This window comes from Carlito syrichta, unplaced genomic scaffold (genome assembly GCF_000164805.1).
Source record: "Carlito syrichta isolate Samal-C Ts95f unplaced genomic scaffold, Tarsius_syrichta-2.0.1 Scaffold87619, whole genome shotgun sequence".
Taxonomy (NCBI): domain Eukaryota; kingdom Metazoa; phylum Chordata; class Mammalia; order Primates; family Tarsiidae; genus Carlito; species Carlito syrichta.
Genome location: NW_007031715.1, coordinates 50,375 through 71,157, shown reverse-complemented (window position 1 = coordinate 71,157; position 20,783 = coordinate 50,375). Strand labels below are relative to the sequence as shown.

Genomic DNA, 20,783 nt, shown 5'->3' with positions numbered 1-20,783 from the left:
CACACCTCCCCAACTCCTATGCATTCCCAGTTGGTAGCTTTGGGGGATCCTTGACTTCCCTATAGATAGTGCTCAATTTACTGGAAGATTGAATCCCCACCTGCTCCCCCTCTGAGAGGTCATAGCTTTTGTAATTACAAGTTTCATGACTTCTACAATCCTTGCCCAATGCATGATGTCTTAGGCCTTGTAAATTCCCTTTACTCTAGGCAAGTTTGATTGCCACTATGAAATACCTCTGGCATTAGAAAGTCTGTGTTTCTGAAAAGACAAAGTCAGCAAGGTTAATTTTACCTAAAGTATGTATTTCTCTAAAACATAGCTTCTACTTTCTCATCATCGTGTCAGGGTTTAAGAACAAGATAATAAATGGCTTCCTGCTCTCGATTTTCGTGTTGCTTTGTTTTCATTCTCAGCAACTTCTGGAACTTACTTCTCTTGTATCTATTTTCTGTTTTAAAATTGGGGGGCAATACCATGCGTTTTATTTGGAAGATTCTTGTCTGAATTATGTCTGTTACCTCTACATCAGCCAACATCTACAACCAAGAAGACTGTTCTGTCTCTGGGGTGAATTATTTTGTTTTCAAACTTTGTGCCTGAGCATATATATGAATAGTGCATAGTTAAGCATGTTTTGTGATTTGCCCTCTCCAGTGTCTGGCATATTTCTTTGAAATTATTGCTGTTTTTTTAAATAATGGAGATGGAGCATCTCATCATGTTGCTCAGGCTGGTCTCAACCTCCTGCCTTGTCCTCCAAAAGTGCCAGGATTATATAGTTACGAGTCACAGTGCCCTGCCACTGCACATATGTATTTGCATGGATGATTAATTGGGTTTTGTTTGTTTGCTTTGTTTTTGTTTTCAATCCTAGACTTAGACCACCAAATATGCCTTATAAGGATGTTAAGGGGATAAAAAGTATTATTAGCCAGGCTCGGTGGCTCAGCCTGTAATCCTGCGCCTTTGGGAGGCTGAGGTGAGTGGATTGCCTGAGCCCGTGGGTTCGAGACCCGCCTGGGCAGCGAGACCTCATCTCTACAATAAAATCAAAAAATTAGCCAGGCGTGGTAGTGCACACCTGTAATTCTGGGTACTCGGAAAGCTGACGGGGAAGGATCGCCGGAGCCCAGCAGGTCGAGACTGCGGTGGCCGGGAGCGGCCACTGTACTCCAGTCTGGATGACTGGAAAAAATATATATATATTGTTGACACCGCTACTCTTCCTCCCTGAGTGTTCTAGCAAGTGGTAGTTGAAACTACATGCTTCTGTAGTCTACTTGCTTCTATGGTTTTAGAGAGTCACAAGTGATTTCTTGGAGACTCTCCCTCTTACATTTTGGTAAGGTCATGAGTTCTCATAGTATACCCGAACGAGGATGATTAAGCTTCTTTCAATGGGAGAAATACTGAGCAGAAGTGATGACCTTTCCCTCACTGTTGAAGGGTTGGCAGTCCACAACAAAATCCAAAGAAGGCCAGAATACCAGAGGGTGTCACCACTGCCCCCACCATATCTATATTCACAATCCTTTCACACACCTACATTCAAACTGTGTTAAATTATAAGCAGTTTCCATTGGTCTCCAAATGTTTTATTAGATAGATTATTCTTCATACACAGCATCAACATTTTGAAGCTTCCTTGTCCTTTATGAGTGAGTTCAAGCGTCACCTGCCCAGAAAGTCATTACTGATGAGTAGAGGAGGTACCTCTTCTTGGTTGTCTCAGGGTACCACATGATGTGTTTGAATTGATGTCTAGCTTAGTGTTGCATTGTAGATTTATTTGTCTATCCCACTGGGTAGAGATTACTCGAAGGCAAGTCATATGTCTCATATATCTGTGAATACTCAGTGTCTGGGATGGTGCCAAGAACAGAGGTGATACTCACAGATATTGAAATAAATACTTCCATGTACACATTATTTTACCCAATCCTTACAAAAACCCTATAAAAAATTAGAAGTTATAAAACTCAGTGTTATGAATAAGAAAACTGAGATTCAGAAAGTTTAGATTCTTGCCTGAGGGCACAGCTAACAGAAACCAAATTTGAACATTTGAAATGAAGTCTTCTGACTTCAAAATCATTCACTGTTCTATTCTCCCCATGTCTTCCCTGCCTACGTGAGAACTTTTCTTTGGAAAAAATCGGAATAATATTTGAATTGGTTATAGGGCATAGTTAAAGTTTTCCCACTGGTGTTTTAGAACACAAAAAGACACATTTTTCTTTTATTTCTGAGAAACATATACTGACTAGATTTTCATTCTGAATGCCGATGTGATTTCTTTGCATCCTTTTAATCTATGTTTTAAATAACCAGAGAGTAAAAGTTATTGTTTTAAATATTTGCATATGATATATTTTGAAAAGGATATATCTTTTTTCCTACACTAAAGAACTAGCCAGAATTCAGACATGTTCAGTTTTATTTTTGAATCTATATTTTCCAAGGTAGTAAGCAAAACAGATATAACTGTTTTTGAAATATTATATATGTGAGAACAGCAAAGACTGGAACAAAACAATGAGACCAATGTTCTGTTTCCCAGAAAAGAATTGAAATAAGAAAAAACTACTGATGTGCAGCACCAGTGTGCTAGAATCTGACAGAAGCTATATTTTTTTAAGTCACTAACACTCTTAATATTCAAAACACACATGGAGAAAAAGCAGTAAGTCAGTACAAAGTGAAAGGAAATGAATAACAGGAATAAAACTCAACTACAAAATAGAAAGTGCCTTAGATCTACTAGATATGCCATAAACTGGATCTATGTTTTATGTGAGATGGGAATAATCTGGCATCCATAATAACAATATCCCACTGTGAGATCATTATCAATCATTGAATGCTTTCTTCCATTCCAAATAAAGGATTGAGCATTGTTACATTTTGCCTTCCATTTTGTTATTGTTTAGTGGAATGACCATACTTCCTGGAAAACTATAGAGACTCCCAAGGGAACATATCCCATTTTTTCCCTCAAACTCGTTTATGTCAGATATTTGATGATGTAAACCAAAGACCCATTTGACCAAGTCTTTCAAAGTTATTATTAGTTATCTTCTCTACATGTAATTTAAGCCTTTTTCATTGATGCTGAAAAGTAATTTTTTAAAGGGACTATCAAAACAATGCAAAAAAAGCCTTTGATTTTTCAATTCAAAGTGTTGTGTTTGAATTTCACCAGTTATAAAGAAAAATTTGAAACAAAATATTTGTATTTTGAACTAATTAGATATCACGTATGACAAAGAGGGAGAGGCTGTATGATCTGTGAACAGGCTAACATCCTCCCCAGGTCTGAGATTCAGGTTCTTAAATGTGGCCATCCAGAATTGAGAGGAAACACCCACGTGGCTGAGTTTTAGGGATGTTTATTGGGTACAACCCAATGATGCAATTTCAACAAAAATACTGCCTTATCTGCCTGATTTAGTCAGTGATTTCTATTCAGGGGTCTGGGGTCAGGCTCTGGGTATCTCAGTCTTTAGTATAGCATCTTGTAGTTGGGTCAACAGGCCGAGAGAGGCTAACCAGACCTCTCTGTGCCTTGCAACACTGGGAAAGAAGATACAGAGCAGGGAAGGCATACTGTCAATGGGTAAAACAGAGAGAAAGAATGCTAGTGTTTTGTTACAGTGTCATATTAATTTATTGTGAGCTTTTTGGAACTTAACTATTGACATGATATATACTTGGAAGTAATCAGTTCTTTTTAGCAATTTATCAATTATATGGCAAAGAGTCACCAAGAAGTGATAAACAGGAAGAATGTTTTTTCAACAGCCTGAAATATGTTAATCAGCTTCTGGAATGCCAACAGTTTAAATTCAAATAGATTTCTCACTAAGCCTAAAATCTTAAACCCTGTGATTCTATTTCTGTTTATTGGATTAATCTAGATTTAAGGTTCCTTTGATGTCAACTCATGGGGATCCCCTCTACCATTTTTTTCCTTTGTTTGTATGGTTAAACTGAAATACAAAAAAGTGAGGTTGATTCCTTCAGAAGTTCTGAAGTGTTATCTGTGCTACTTCATACTCAACTGTGGTAATAACAGAAGGCAGAAATAGGGAAATAAAAATCTTGTTCCCAAATGAGAATTCTATATCTCACTGCAGTATGGAATAGTACAGTTATTCATATTTCAGGCACCTCAATTAGGCATTCATTATTCATAAACACTTATGTAACTCTGAGTTATTCAGGCTGGGAGAGAACATTAGCAATCTTTTTCACTTTCTTTATTATATGACATCTTGTAACTAAAAAGAGGAACAAAAAAAGCTTTTTTAAAAAACTGCTGCATATAAATCTAGACTTTACATTGCATATGAAATGGCTTGAATATAACAAAGCCAACCTAGTACATTTGACAATGTCTTGCCAAAGAAATAATCTTATCTAATGGGCTAGGACCAATTCTATCAGAATGATAATAAAAAACTGAGATACCAACAATGATCCTTTCAGCCACAGCCCTCTCAAAAAAAAAGTTTTTTGAGTTGGAGGTCTTGTTCTGTCACCCAGACTGGGCTGAAGCAATTCTCCCACCTCACCCTCCTGTTTAGCTAGGACTACAAACTTGCACCACCATGTCCAGCTAATTTCTTGATTTTTGTATTGTAGAGATAAAGTCTTACTATATTGCTTAGGCTAGTCTTGAACTCCTGGGCACAAGCGTTCCTCCCAGTTTGTCCTCCCAAAGTGCTAGGATCATAGGTGGGATCCACTGTGCCCTGCTCCTCTTAAATAGTTCTTAAGTGCAGCAAAACAGGTCAGGACCTGAAAAGGTCTAATAGACAATATCAGGTATCAAAATGAGACTTGAAATGTTGCTCAGATGTGAGGGAATGTGGGACCCCAGACATTCAATAAACATGCATTAAGCTGAGCCTATACCACCACCATTAAGGATACCTTTGCCTGTAGGATTAAAGTCCCACATGAAATGTTGACAGAGGATCTTTTTAGAGATTCTTGAGTTGGGGTTCGATGACCCCACATGGCACTGTTAGTCTGAAGCACACTGGTAAGTGTTTCCAGCCCCAAATTTTAAAAAGGTTCAAGTGGTATCAGAGTATAAATCAGAAATGCATAGGCACTTGTCTTACTTAATGAAGAGGACTGTTTACTTATTTATTTGGGAATCAGTAAATCAGTAAATATTTATTTACTGTCTACTTTGTGTGCAGAACACATTACAGTTTATGTCAGAGTTGTTTCATAAAATGTAAGGTAAGTCATTATGTAATTTTGAATTATCCAATATCTATATTAAAAAACTAAAAAGAAACAGGTGAAATATAATTTGTAATATGTTTATTTAACCTATTATTTAAAAACATTGTCAGTCCAGTTTGTCATCAACATAAAAAATATCAATTTTAAAAATCTAGTATGTATTTTACACTTGCAGTACATCTTAATTCAGACACTAAATTTCCATCAGAAAATCTTAATCTATATTTATATTTCACATTTGTGATTGAAACACTAGACTCACATAGTCAAGTTGCTCCCAAAATACTTGATATCTTCTCCAATAGATGATTTGATTATTGCTTTTCAAATATGAATTTAATTTTTTTAATAAAATAAAAAATTTATTTTCTCAGACTCTCAGACATATGGTAGTATTTCTAGTCACATGTCAATTCTCAATAGTTACATGTGTTGATCAGCCTACATAGCTGTGAATGGTGTCTCAGGAGATTTACAGAGCATAATCACATGCAGTGGCATTCCTCTTTGAGGAGAGTCAAAATTCATGTATAGCCAGGCAATAGTTGAGATACAATAGAGTTATAATAATTGGGGGACTCAGGAGGAGGCTAAGTCCTTAGCATCAATTTACAGGGCAGCCTTGTTTTATCAAGAAAATCAATAATAGCAGAGGCAGAAATGGGGTAGCTGTTACTTAGCATTGGAAATCCTTCAGAAAAATCCAGAGTTTGGGGGTTCCTTCTGGGCATCTGAGATGTAGTATCCAGTACTAACCACAGCCTTGGGGCCTCCTTGGGAGCCAAAGAGCAAGTGCAACCTCTGGTCCAGGGTAAAGGTTTCAGTAGCATTGGGAAGAATGCTTTAGAGCTAATGAAGAGTAGGTAGCATGTTGATCACAACTCTAGTGACCTTAAAGAGAAACTACTCTCAGGTAAAAAATTTTGTTTATTGTTGAGGAAGACAGGACCCTGGGTTATACCTTTCCTTTCTAGGATATATTATAAACTGTTGATAGTTTTTGAGGTTATATTGGGGTTCGTTCAACCAAAACTCTCACCAGGTCCTAAAAGCAGTTGCTTCTTGCTGGTGAGGGTAAGACGTTATGTTTCTTTGTTTTGGACACCTGAAGGCAAATTTCTTCTGATGGAACCAGATTGACTCAAAGTGATAGAGAGAATGATGTTCTCTCTGTGAAGACTGGATTAAAGGCCTTTAGATAGTCTGATTCATGGGCTTAACCTATCAAAGTGGAACTGTATCTATTACTCTAGCATAGCCCAAGTCCTATATCTATGTAGAGATAATATGATATCTCCACATTTGAACATTATATGCAAACATCTGTTTAGTTCCATACCAAAATATCTGTCCAAACCATTGCATAGGCATAATTTCTATTAAGTTTACAGGAATTAATGATTAGAAGGTAATAGGAGGATGTTATTTCATAATTACAAGAGAATGCATTCCTTAGCAAGGATAATGTAACTCATTAAAAATAAAAATCATTCAATTATTTCTCTACTGAAAAGTATCAGTGTCATAAATAACATGGACCTAGAGGATATCAGTTGTAATTTAAAGTCCCCAAATAAAGATTAAAGTATTAATAGTCATAGGATAGATATGATTTTGCAGAGGTTGAAACTGATATACAGATAAATAATTTCCCCAAGGTATTAGTCATATGTATTAAAGTGAGAATTTAAAAAGTAAGGCCTAACTGTGTCTTCCACAATGAACTCTACCTACATTATGGAATGCCCAAAGCTTCCATAACACACTGCAGGTGACATAATATATTCTATTAATTATTCATTCGGAAAAATAATAAGAGTACTTCAAAGTAGTAAAAAATCTATTCCAAACATTTTTTCCACATGCATAAAGCAAAAAAGGATTTAATCTTTGAGAATATCTATTTTAAAGAATTTAAAAATGTGTGCTTCTTTTTACTCTATCAATTATGTAATGCCTTATATATTCATCACATTCTAAAATACAGCATCTCTGAATATGACCTACAGCTTTATATGCTATAGACACAATAGTCAGAGAAAGTAGAAAGCAAGGACACCCATTGCCTTTGAAGAGTTTTCAGTGAAAATTTTAGAGAAAAAAAATGCTAATCACAAGTATAATGTAAGTATATGAATATAACTATTTTTCCTAAAGATATGAACATTGATGATAAAACATAAACCTTTGTGATATAGAACAATCTTAACATCATATAACTTAGTGGAGTAATAGAATGTAATTAATAAATGTTGTTTTACAACTATGCTAATGATATTTTAAATAATTCAATTCTGTATATTGACATTTTGCTGACACTATGCTAATTCTCTGACTCCCTTCTTGGCTCTGACTTTACTTAATATTCCCCACAGTTTACTCTTTCCCCTCAAGTCAACATTCCAGGTACAAAACATTAAATGCACAAAACATATTGTTTTGCTAAGATGAAGAGTCAGATGAAAATGAAAGTGGTCCCGAGGAAAACTAGCAGGGGAGTGGGTAGTGGGATGGAGAGCTGTTGTCAGTGGGCCCAATGCCATGGAACATAACCCTGGCTCAGAACCCACACCGAAGCTCTGGAGACAAGTCACATCTCAGAGTTGTCTGAAATAGGGACCAAAAGCTGAAGTATTTATACTCCAACATCCTTCAGGCATTGGTTAATTTTCTCAATGTCCTACTTCCTTTGTGTTCAGTCAGTATGGGTTCTGGCAACCCAAGGAGAGTCTGCAGATAAAAAGACAGTTTGCCGGGTTCAGTGGATCAGCCTGGAATCCCAGCACTTTGAGAGGCCGAGGTGAGAGGATTGCCTGAGCCCGCCGGTTCAAGACCCACCCGGGCGAGACCTCGTCTCTACAATAAATCAAAAAAATTAGCCGGGCGTGGTAGCACACACCTGTAGTTCCGGCTACTTGGAAGACTGAGGCGGAAGGATAGCCGGAGCAGGTGGAGACTGTGGTGGCTGGTGGCCTGGGTGACAGAGTGAGACTCCAACTCAAAAAAAAAAAAAAAAAAAGACAATTTCTACCTATTTCCTGATAAAGTTGACATGTCCATACCTTATGCATCAGCAATTTCAATGATAGGAAGATGCCCCAGAAAAATGCTTACACATTTTTATCAGAAGATGTGTATAAAAGTGTACATGAAAGCACTGTGCATGTTAGCCAAAAACAAAAACAACCCAAATGTCCATCCACAGCATCACTGTTAGAAAAGTATGCTACATTTTATATAGTGAAATGCAATTGAAAAGTCAAAGGGGGTACATTACTAATAAACTTGGATGATACAAAAATCAATGCTGATTAAAACAAGTCACTGCGGAATACATACAATATTATTTTATTTATATATTAAGTTCAGAAACAGGTAAGACAAAGCAGTATATCGCTGAGGAATATATGTGTATTTGATAATAACATAAAGAAAAGAAATGGGATGCTTTGATGAAATTAAAAGAATATTGATTACTCCTAATTTGGAGGAAAGGAGATAATATGGAAGAGAGGTGCTGATTGATAGTAATCTATTTCTTAAATTAGTTGGATTCATTCTTAAAGTTGTCATATATTTTTGTTTATATTACTCAAAACGTTATTAAAAATCTGTAAGAAAAACCTTATTATCTAGCTTAAGAGAAAAGTTGAGAATGAGTTGTATTTTCCCTTTGTTTTAGTCATTCATAAAACATTTACTCAGTAAATGTTTGAGTGCCAGCTAGAAGCAAGAGGTTACGTTAGAAGATCAGGATATGAAAATGAATGAGATTTAGCTTCTGAAACAGAGTTCTATAATTAAATAAATGATACAACAATGTAAGGGCATAGAGCATAAATTGTGACTTCCTCCATTAGGAACACAGCTCAGTCACTTACAAGCTGAATAACCTTGGAAAAGTTCATTGATTTCACCAAAACTCAATCTTTTCATCTGTACCTTGGAGATAATAACACTGACTTCCTCATTTACTTGTGAGGATTGCATGAGTTCATACATGTAACATATCTTGAGCAGAACCCAGAGGCAAATGAAGTGTGCATTAAGCAAAGATTCTTGTTATTATGTATAAGTTTGATTGCACTGAAAAAGGGTGGGACAGTTTCACCTTTAAGAAAATACTTAGTTTTCTTTGGGGATCATTACACAATGAAAAAAAGGTCACTGGTCAGAGAAACTGGCACATGCAAGTGTGGAACTATGAGATAAGAAAGGGTGTTCAAGAATGTTGGTGAAGTCCATACGGGAGGTGGCAGGAGACGCCTTGTTATTGTGTAGTCTGACTGATAAATTTGAATTTTGTCCTGGAGGTACCCATGATCCATAGGAGGTTTTAAACATGGAAGTGGCATAATCAGACCATTTTCGATATAAGCAAGTATGTCTTGTGGAGGATAAACTGAATTAGCATAAAGTTGTTGGCAGAAGACCACTTCTCAACTATTACAAGAGAATAAAATAATGATAGATGTAAGCAAAGCAGTGGATGAGGAAAGAAGGCAGATTAAACAGACATTTCTGTATAATTAATTATACTCCATAACTGACTGGTTTCAGAGATAAAAAGAGGCTAAGTTATGCTGTAGAACAAACTACACCCAAATCTCAGTGGTTTTCAATAGTGCCCTTATTACATGAATTGTCATAGTTTTAAATCTTTTATTTATATTGATTGTTACCACAGAAGTGATTCATATGAAAATTAAATTGAGGTTTTTGTGTGATAGTTGTCTGAAACAGACACAATCTGACGTAATTTAGCACTTCTATTAGGTACAATTATGTCATGAAATATTTCTGGTTAAAGACTGGCTGCGTGATTCATAAAATAAGAATTATTTCTTTTTTATGGACAGATACTATTGCTAGTGCTGTTCTATGGTCATGAAAAAAAAACCAGATCATCATTGTCCTCATGGAGATTTTTTCAAAAAGAAAATTATAATTTCCCAAATTTGCAGACTCAGTGAGGAGTCACAGAAAACCTCCTACCTATTCTAGCTGTTTTCTTTTATTTGTTCAGCTGCAAAAATACCTTGTAGAGTATCCTCTATGTGCTGAGTTGTATGTCAGATGCTGGGGAGTATAGGTAGACATGCTCTTTCAAGCAACCTAATCCACTCATTTTGAAGGAATTTTGGGGGGTTCATATGGTCCACATTATATGAATGATATAATGGAAATAATGATAAATATATTGTCTAGACTTTATTTGCTATTTATTTTAACTTACCTTGCATTGTTTGAAAATAAGTGTTTATTTTAGATCAACTAACCTGAGTAACTTTTTTCTAAAGTGGAATGGAAAGGAAAGGCTCTACAATTTGGTAATCTTCCCTTGATCAAAAAATGTGTTTCTATAGCATTACTGTAAAATCTAGGGTACTCCATATCATATCAAAATATTCTTGGTTGTTTGCCTGTTGATGTCTTTCCCAAGATGGTATCTCCTTGGGGACACTATTGTGTCTTACTTTTATTTGTATGCCCAACACCCAACATTATGTCCAGCAACAGAAAGAATATGCAGCTAACAAACGTTTGTTGACTGAAGAATAATTTATTGTTTCTTTATGCAAATTTGAATTTAATATATTTTGCATTATCTTGTATTATGCATGAATGCACATTAAAATAAGAAAAATTCCAAAGAATTTGAATAGCATTGAGAGTGATCATTTTCTTTTTTCCTTTCTTTCTATTTTATTTATTTATTTATTTTTGAGTTAGAGTCACTCTGTCATCCAGGCTGGAGTGTAGTGGCATGGTCATGCCACTGCAGCCTCAGCCTGCTGGGCTCAGGTGATCCTTCTGCCTCAGTCTTTCAAGTAGCTGGAACTACAGGCGTGCACCACTACACCTATCTAATTTTTTAATATACTGTAGAGGAGAAGTCTCACCAAGTTGCCCAGGCTGGTCTCAAACACCTAGGCTCAGGGAATTCTCTCTCCTCCTCCTCTCAAAGTGCTGGGATTACAGACGTGAACCACTGCACTCAGCCAAGATTGATCATTTTAATACATTTCAGACAATGAATGAAAATACTCTGAGTATACTTCATAATAACAGTGCAAGGGTAATACTAAATGCAGCTGACTCCTTTGCACAAAATTACCATAGTGTTTAAAAGAGGGAGATTTTAGCCTATACATAAGTCTAACCTTTTCTCTGTGTCTAATTGCCTGTGTGTTTTTGTTCCAATTATTTACATTTCTGAACCTCTGTTTCCTCACTTGTAAAACTAGTATCAGTTGGATAAATGTACCTATCTCATAGATTTATTTTCAAGATTGAAGAGTTAATATATCTATAAAATTTAGTATAATTCCTGGCACTCTCCTAATTTCTATTAAGAGTAATTATGGGACTCAAGAAAACCTGTTAAATAAAAAAAATTTTTTTGAATGACAATATATAACATTACCATAGTAACAGACTATATTTGTGAATATGAGACCAATTCTAATTCTGAATAGTAGAAAATGTATTTTGAATTATTAATATCTGGTATGGGATATTATTTTCAATAGGTATATTTTTTCCACTCTTAGGCACCTATCACTCAGGATTTCAGTTCTAAACCATAACAGCCACACTAACTGTTCAAACAGAAAGGGCTTTATTGAGGAGTTTTTGAGAGTTAGTTGCAGAAGTTTCTGGAGAGCTACAGTTTGGTTTGAAATGTGACTGAGAACACCCACCCCTCCACAGGGTTCCTCAGGGAAGCCAGCATTGTTGTGTCCACTGCATAGATACCCGCTGACTCCAGCACTGCTTGTCAGGACCCCCAGGGTGGCCATAGAAGACCAGCTGGCCCTGACACTAGCCTTGTCAGAAAATCAATTTGGACAGCAACTGCCTCTTCTCTTTAAAACCAGCATCTTGTGTTCATCCTTCTGTTGGGCAGAATTCAAGTCACATGCTTCTACTCTAGCTGCAAGGGAATTCTGATATTCCCCAGCTACACACGTTGTTCAAAGTTGCTACTTGGCTACAACAACTCTCCAAGCACTACAAACAAGAAGTCTCAGTGTCTTATTTGGTTGACCGAGATGATTGGTCCCTGGTATATCAGTTGTGAAATCTATGGAGAGTTCTCATATCGTTTAAATTGCTTGACTATATTCATTTATTTCAAAAGCATTAAAGAAACTCTAATAGATACAACCTCCTGTAAGATTTACTGGGAGATACAGAGAACAATGAGACATCCTGCTCTGAATTTCACAGTTAAGTAAGGGAGATAACAAAAATAAAGATTGCATTATGTCACATGTAGTGTGTCAGAAGTATAAATAGGAAAACACTGAAGGAAACTCCTCCCTTCAGGAAGAACAAGGAGAGACTGCATTTATAATATTTATAACTTTTACTGAGAGCCCTTTATATTAGTAATGAAGAGACAAAGTTAAGTACTATTTTATAGAAATATTAAATTTTCTCCAGGTATTGAAATATTTATCCAGGAAAATAAGGTTTTTATTTTCAAGAAAGATACATGTGCGGGAAGGATGGGCTCTTCGATTTGACTAAAAATTTGGTTAGATCCAGAAATATGGTGCATTGGTGGTGAATGCTATAATAAACAACTAAAGTTTGACATTCATTTTATTTTTGTTGTTGCTGTTTGTCCAGAAAAGAGACTGACATGTTTAAAGTAAGATGTTAGAAAATTTCCATTGGCAGTGTAATATAAGTGGTGATGCAAACTAGAAAACTGCTTTATTATACAAAACAGCACACATGAAGAATCATAACTGCATTGTGGCAAAGAGAACAGGGTGGAAAGTGAGATGCGGATGACATAGATTCTATGGTTCTTGGCAGCTAGTTAATATAGAATTCTTGGCAGCTAGTTACATATGATCATGTTAAAGCTATGATATCATTCAACTCTATAGAGAAGTGATGGGAAACACATTCTGGAATTTTAAAAATTAGTTTAGAAGAATGTGATCTGTTTAATATACTGTATTAGCTTTCTATTGCTGCATAAAAATTTACTATAAAATTAGTAGCTTAAAACCACAGCCACTAATCAGCTCACGGTTCTATAGGTCAGAAGTTCATGTAGACAGGACTGTATTCTCAAATCTGGATACTACAAAGTAAAAGTGAATGTGTTGGTCACAGTAAGTTATTTGGAGGCTCTGGGAAGACTCTTCTTTTGAGCTTATTCAGATTGCTGACAGATCATTTTCTTGTAGGTGTAGAACTGAGATCTCAATTTTCTTCAACAATGGAAAGCTTTCCTCACATCAAATTTCTCTCATGATTTTACTTTCTATGACATCTGTTTTTGCTAGAAGTTTGAAAAACCACTATTTAATTCATTAGCCCTGCTAGAATAATGTTTCTGTCTTAAGGTCAACTGATTAAGTAGCCTTCGACAAATATTGAGCACTTGGAAGTCCACTCTAGAACTTGGAAGAAGGTTGAAGTTAGAGATATAGAAGTGATATGAAGAGAAGTGACTGATAAAATCAAGGAAGATTATCTGTACTGAGAAAAAAAGGGAAAAATCTAAGATCCTGTGAATACAACAAACAAACAAAAACAAATAATCGTCTTAATAAAAAGATCTCAATTTTATTTATGGAAGTAAATGCCAGGGGTTGGGAGGAGTATTGTTTTGATTGAGGACATGGCACTAGATGTGGCATGAATCTGAATGTTGAAAACACCTCATAGTAATGGGGGAAAAAAAAAAAGTAAAGAAGTAATAAAGTAACTACCCCAGATTTTCAGCAAAGTGGAAGCAGTAGAAACTACTATCTGAGAAACTTAAAAGGAACACCCCATTGGAAGAAAAATTCACTGCAGTGAAGGGAGAAGATAGAATGTGGATTGGATAAAAAGGCAAATCATGCAGAAAGCATAGTTGCAAGAACATGGGGTAGACTGGAGAGAGAAAGGGTTCGGAAGGTCGGAAACAATCCCTCAAACCAGAGTCTTTGGTTTGCATGTCGTCTCGGATCTTGGAATAACTGAAGACAGCAGTGGTGCAATTTTATCTGTGAATACATGGCACATTGTTAGCCCTTCATAAATTTGAGTTAAATAAATAAAAAGAAGGTAGCAGGAAGTTGTCTGTGTCTACGAGATCAGGGAATTAGTCTAGCCAGGAGCTTGAAGATTATACTTCCTGAAAATATATGCATATAATTTTAAAGATATAATCATGAAATATTAAAAGAATTGTAAAAGTGGCAGTGAATTATTTAGAAACAGTGTCCCCGCATGCATGATACAATATTCAGACGGGTGTTAAAATGTATGCTCCAAGGAAAGCCTTGGTATAGTTTTATGTGAGCTGCATATTTTCAAATAATGCTGGAATGCAATTTAAAGCTTTTGAATTTCTTCATCCTGTTTCCCTGTCTCCTTGTAGAGCTTCCTTTGATTTCAAAGGTACTTCATTCCTGGAATGAGAAATAGGTGGTGGGAAAGTTTAATTCTTTGAGGCTAAAGTTTGAAACAAGTTTTCAATTTACAGATAAAAATTCTACCTTTGAACTTTAGCATTGTTCCGTGTTACCCGAGATAAATCCATAGAAGTAGCCTACACCTTATGACTGCATCTTCAGATTATATATGTGCAGGCACAGTATGAGAAAAGGAAAACAAGGTAAAAAGGAAGGGATAGGAGATAAATGCTTCTCTCTCTGCAAGAGAGATACAGCCATTCTTTCTTTGTTTTTGGTCACAGAAAGCAAAATCTTACTGATTTTACCTTTAGATGCTAATGATTTATTTGCTAAAAAACAACACTTTTGCCCCAAGTTTATTCATCATGACAATTTATAAAGTAAAACTTACTCTGTCCTTGGAATCTTAAATCACTTCCAATCTACAAATATTCTCGGTTCTGTGGTTGGTGTTGGGAGGATGCAAAGATGTGTAAGATATAGTCCTTGACCTCTAAGAACTTTTAATCTACTAAAAACAAGAGAAAAGAGGTTTTCTTTTTGAATGGAAAGTTTAATAAGGCAAAAGATACAAGAATACTGTAAATATTCAAGGAATGATATGTTAGTCATATCAAATCCTTTGCTGTATGATATTAGATATAAATAAATATGAAAAAAATTACATATAAGACAAACGTCACTCGGCATTAATCCCCCTTCAGGATTATAAATCTCATTGAAGAGTCCCATAAATGGAAAAACAAATCTCATTGAAGAGCCCCATCAATGCCACTTTTAACTACGTTTAATACGTAATTTTAGAAAGAGATTTAATTAACAAGAAATGTCAACACTCAGCTGATCTAAGTGGACCACTCATCTGGTCTATAGAGTTAGAGTCATAAGTAAGCCTCAGCCCCGATGAGGTACTCCCTTTTTTCATTGCAATCTCCTCAATTCACTTTTTGTAGTACTCAAGAAGTTTCAGAGAAGCTTCTTGTCAATACCTCAAGGCCCCATTGTCATCCTCTTAATTCTCATACCTTCTCAGGCTAGCATGTTCCTGTGGATCTATGTTTCCCACACTACCTACTGGCTCAAATATTTCTTTTAGTTGCTCTGCAAGCACAGGAGTCAAATGAGAGGCAAAACTGAGACTTTGATCATAATGGGCTGAAAGGACACAGCCAGTATATTTACAGAAGATTTCTCTGGACCTTCTCAGAAAAATAAAGGAAGGAATCATAGGGATTGGGATCTTCAGGAGAGAAAAAGAAAGACACGAGCCAGTTATCTGCATCAGAGAGATGAACCAGTGGCCAGTGATATCTCAAATCAGATTATGACACATTGGATGGTGCTTACGTGGCCAGCATTCCTTGAATTTTCAACCCTCAAGATAATGCAGCATGGACAAATTCGTTGTAGACCTAAAGTACCTAACAAATTGCTGGGCATAAGGTAGGCCTATACAAAATTGATAGTTGAATCTGAAAAACGAGTAGTTTGCTTGTTATAGAGAAGGAAATAAGTAGAGTGAAAGAAGAAGGAAGAAAGGGAGAGAATGGGGGAAGGGACGGTGGAGGGAAAGGAAGGGAGGGAGGAAGGGACGAAGGGAGGAAGATGGATGCCCAGGATGGATGTTCATTGGCCTAGCTTGGGTCACATCCAGCACTCCATAGTCCATGTCTATCATAATATTGATCCCTGAGTCAGGAGAGGAAGTTAAATAACTGGCAGCCACATCATAATTGGTTGGAACAGTTATCCAAGGCAAGGTGGGTTGTCCTTACTAAAAAAAAAGAAAGTGAGGAATGGTAGAAAATTTGTACTATGGAAGAAGTTACATGCTTTTTGAAGTGTTGTATTCGTCCCTCTATTATTAACACAGTCCAGTCAAGCAGCAATGTTACGAATATGAATATAAGAAAGCAGAAGTCTATTTAATAAAAAAAAGCTGACAAGAATAATTAAAGCTGCATATTTCCTATTTTCAGGTTCTGATATGTCAGGAATTAAGTCACTGTAGAAACCAGATAGGTCAACCTCATTTAGCTGCATGCCATTGTAAATTAGATGACTTCTCATCACTACTTCCTGCTCTATGATTGCATGAATGCTTGTCAAAAGCTCTAATGGTCATAGGTAAAACGCTAATTACATATCCCACACTAGTCATTACAATAAGGTAAGCCTTTGTGACTGCTAGGGTAGGTAAATATTTCAGTTAATATATTTGCAATAAAAATTAGGCACCATTCAGCCCTGATAAGCACAAATGTTTGGAGCCTTGTAACTTATTCTCTGTTTTCATCTTAATTTGCTTATTTATCAGGTAAATATTGAGCAGGGAGGAGAAACCACTAGCTTGGGAGCAGGATCCAATTAGCAGGTTTGATTTTATTTTGTCTACAGAGAGATGCCATTCTGGCTGTTAAAAGTAAGTCCCCCCACATTAATGCCCTTTAAAATGGGTGGCTTCATCTGACCCACTCAGAACAGACAGGAGAAAGCAGTGCTAGAGACACAGACTCTGAGCTAGACTCCCTGAGTTCAGTTCCTAGCTCAGCCACACACTAGTGTGTGATCTGAGTGACTGAGTCTCTCTGTGTGTGTGTGTGTTTCAGTTTTGTTTGTAAAGGTGACACAATGCTAGGATGAACCTCATATAATTCTTATGAAGATTAATTTGGTCAATGTCTTTAAAGTGTTATATGGTGTGTGGTAGGCAACATAGAAATGTTTTTTGAATTTTGAATAAAGGAATGAATTAATGAACAAGTAAATAAATAAACTTCCTCAAGTTATAAGTACATGATAAGTGCTTCTGTTAAATGATATTTGGGTTTTTTGGGGGGTTTTTTTGAGTTGGATTCTCACTCTGTCACCCAGACTGGAGTGCAGTGGCCGCTCCCGGCCACCGCAGCCTCGACCTGCTGGGCTCCGGCCCTTCCGCCTCAGCCTTTCAAGTAGCCAGAATTACAAGCGTGTGCTACCACACCTGGCTGATTTTTTGATTTATTGTAGAGATGAGGTCTCGCTGCCCAGGCGGGTCTCGAACCTGCGGGCTCAGGCAATCCACTCACCTCAGCCTCCCAAAGATGCGGGATTACAGGCTGAACCACCGAGCCCAGCTAAATGATATTTTCTACCAATTAAAACTATACAAACATTACATATGCAGTATAAAAATCGAAGTTAAATAACTGGAGTAAAAGAGAAAATAAAAATTATCCATAATCTTGCCATCTGGAATTACCTATTGATAATATTTTAATGTATGTTTTCTATTTTTTTATACACCAAATTAGAATCTGACAATGTACCTATATTCTCATCTGTAATGTTATTTTCTTACTTAGAATTTTATAAGCATTATCCCATAATCTGTATATTTTAATAATAATTGTTTAGACTGAGTCATTGTTATTTTATTATGGCCTACTGTCAGATATTTAGATATGCTCAATTTATGTTGTGTCATTTTTCATAAAGCTCCAAAAAGCGTTCCTTATGAAAATCTTTGCCCACTTCTGAGGGGGATGAGTGCACTTAGAAATGTAGCAACTTAGACAAAAAGAAGGAGTATGTGAGGTATTTGGTAGATTTTGCCAAAATCAAATCCATAAATGTTATGCCAATTTACAATTTTTGTACAATTACTACTTCTCACAGTGATAATGTAACTAAATTATGCCAAGATCAATTTACCTTGGTAACCCACACCTTGCAGCCAACCAAGCCTTCTCTCCTGCTTTCTGACTTGGCATTTCTCCCTTCTGCACTACCCTTTGTCTCTCTATCTCTGTCTTCCCTTCTTTTCAGTCCTTTTAATTGGATTCCAGTCGCTGCTAAAATATATGTCTTGTGAAGTATGTTCTTTCCAACGTTCGATGACTTTATTCTACCTTCAAAGTAGCGACTCTCCCCTCACCCATTCCTTTGTTTTTAAGAATCTCTCTGACTTTAAGATTTACACTGTTTACGCTGGCATAAGTACGCTTGCTAGTGGTCTTGGTGGTGGTGGGCCACTAAAAACTTAAATTTTGATTGTGTTTTTGAATGCGGAGATATAATAAGAAATGTCTTAGAAAATAGCAAAATCATTGATGTAATGTTACTACTGCAGCCTCCAAAGTTTGCTACTTTTCACTGGAGACCATGTTTATTACATAAGCAGCCTGTCTTGTGTCTTTTGCCATTTCTCAAGTACATTCTTTAATATAATTTATTCGTTGACGCATACAATTGTGTTTTTGCCTTAGGGCTTTATTTTCATCTCCTTACAATATACAAAATTAAACCCCAAAGACAACAGCATTATATGTTTCAAATAATTCTTCAACAGATATTTGTAATTTATATTTCATGCAATATAACAAGATGCTGTGCATTGATCGAGAGCACTGTAAAGAATGCAAACTAAATTGCACAATGTGGCTAGAATGTATTTTAACTAAGATGGTTTTATCAACCTAAACTGAAAACGTGTTTCAAAAAGCCTGAGATAGGAAGTTTCTGTTTATTTTGAACTGGTTTTGTTCTCTTCTGACTTCGTCAGTTTTTTGAAGGGACCATAATTTTTTTTTTAATATTTAATTGACAAAGTTTGCATGTATTCAAGATGCACAATGTGATGATTTGATATATATGCACAATGTGTAATGATTACCAAAATCAAATTAATTAATATGTCCATCACCATTCATGTTGTACATTAGATTCCTGGACTTGTTCATCTTGTAATGGGAAGTTTCTAATCTTGGATAAGTATCTTTCTATTTCCCATACCCTTTACCTGACAACCACCATTCTACTTTCTGCTTCTATGAGTTTGACTTTTTTAGATTCCACATATAAAAGAGATCATACAGTATTTGTCATTTGTGTCTGGTTAATTTTAATTAACAAAATGTCCTTCATGTTGTCACAAATGACAGAATTCCCTTCATTTCTATGGCTAATATTTCATTGTGTGTATATGTGTATATATGTGTCACATTTTCTTTATTCATGCATCTGCTAATGGACACAGGCTGTTTTTATATTTTGGCTATTATAGATAATGCTGACATAGATATGTCTTCGAGATACTGACTTCAATTACCTTTGGATATATACTTAGAAGTGGGATTGTTGAATCATATGGAAGTTCTAGTTTTAATATTTTGAAGAACCTCTTTAGTGTTTTCCATAATGACTATCAATTTACAGTCCCACCAACAGAGTACAGGGTTCCATGTTTTCACTAAGATCGTCTTTTTAGTTTTGATTTGCATTTCTCTGATGATTAGTGATATTGAACACTTTCCATATGCTTATTGGCCATTTGAATGTCTTCTTTGGAAACATCTCTTCAGGTTCTTAGCCTATTTTTTAATTGAGTAATTTGAGGAGTTATTTTTTAACTGATTTTCTTATATATTTTAGATGTGAACCCCTTATTAGTTTTGAAAATATTTTCTCCCAGTTTGTAGGCTACCTTTTCATTCTGTTGATTGTTTTCTTTGCTGTACAAAAGCTTTTTAGTTTATTATAACCCCACTTATATTTTTTTGCTTTTGTTGCTTGTGTTTTTGATGTCTTATTAAAAAAATTATTACCAAGACTAATGTCAATGAGCTTTTCACAACATTATCTTCTAATTGTATTATAGATTCAGATCTTACATATAAGTCTTTAATACATTTGTGGTTGATTTTTATATGTGATATAAGACAAGGATCTAACTTCATTCTTCTGCATGTGAATATCCAGTTGTTCAAAAACCATTTATTAAAAGAACTTTTCTTTCTTCATTGTATATTCCTGGTACTACTGTCAAAGGTTAGCTCACCAAATATGTGTGGATGTATGTATTTCTGTGCCCTGTAATATGTTTCATTGGTTTATGTGTCTGTTTTAAGACAGCACCATCCTGTTTTGATTACTATAACTTTGTAATATAGTTTTAAATGAGAAAGTGTGGTGCCTCCAACTTTGTTCTTTTTTTTGTAAGGTTGCTTTGGTGTTTTCATTTATTTATGTATTCATTCATTTCTTTCATCAATGTCATAATTTTCAAGGTATAAATCTTTTATGTGCTTGGTTAAATTTATTAAGTATTTT

The 20,783-nt window shown here is 35.7% G+C and overlaps 1 protein-coding gene across 1 annotated transcript in view; it reads left to right on the top strand.

Moving 5' to 3' along the window:
* The window catches only part of LOC103260016 (contactin-associated protein-like 2), a gene marked incomplete at its 3' end in the record, with an annotated part of 759,158 nt that overhangs the window by 697,501 nt on the left and 40,874 nt on the right, over positions 1–20,783 (top strand). The gene's annotated exons all lie outside the window — the stretch shown is intronic.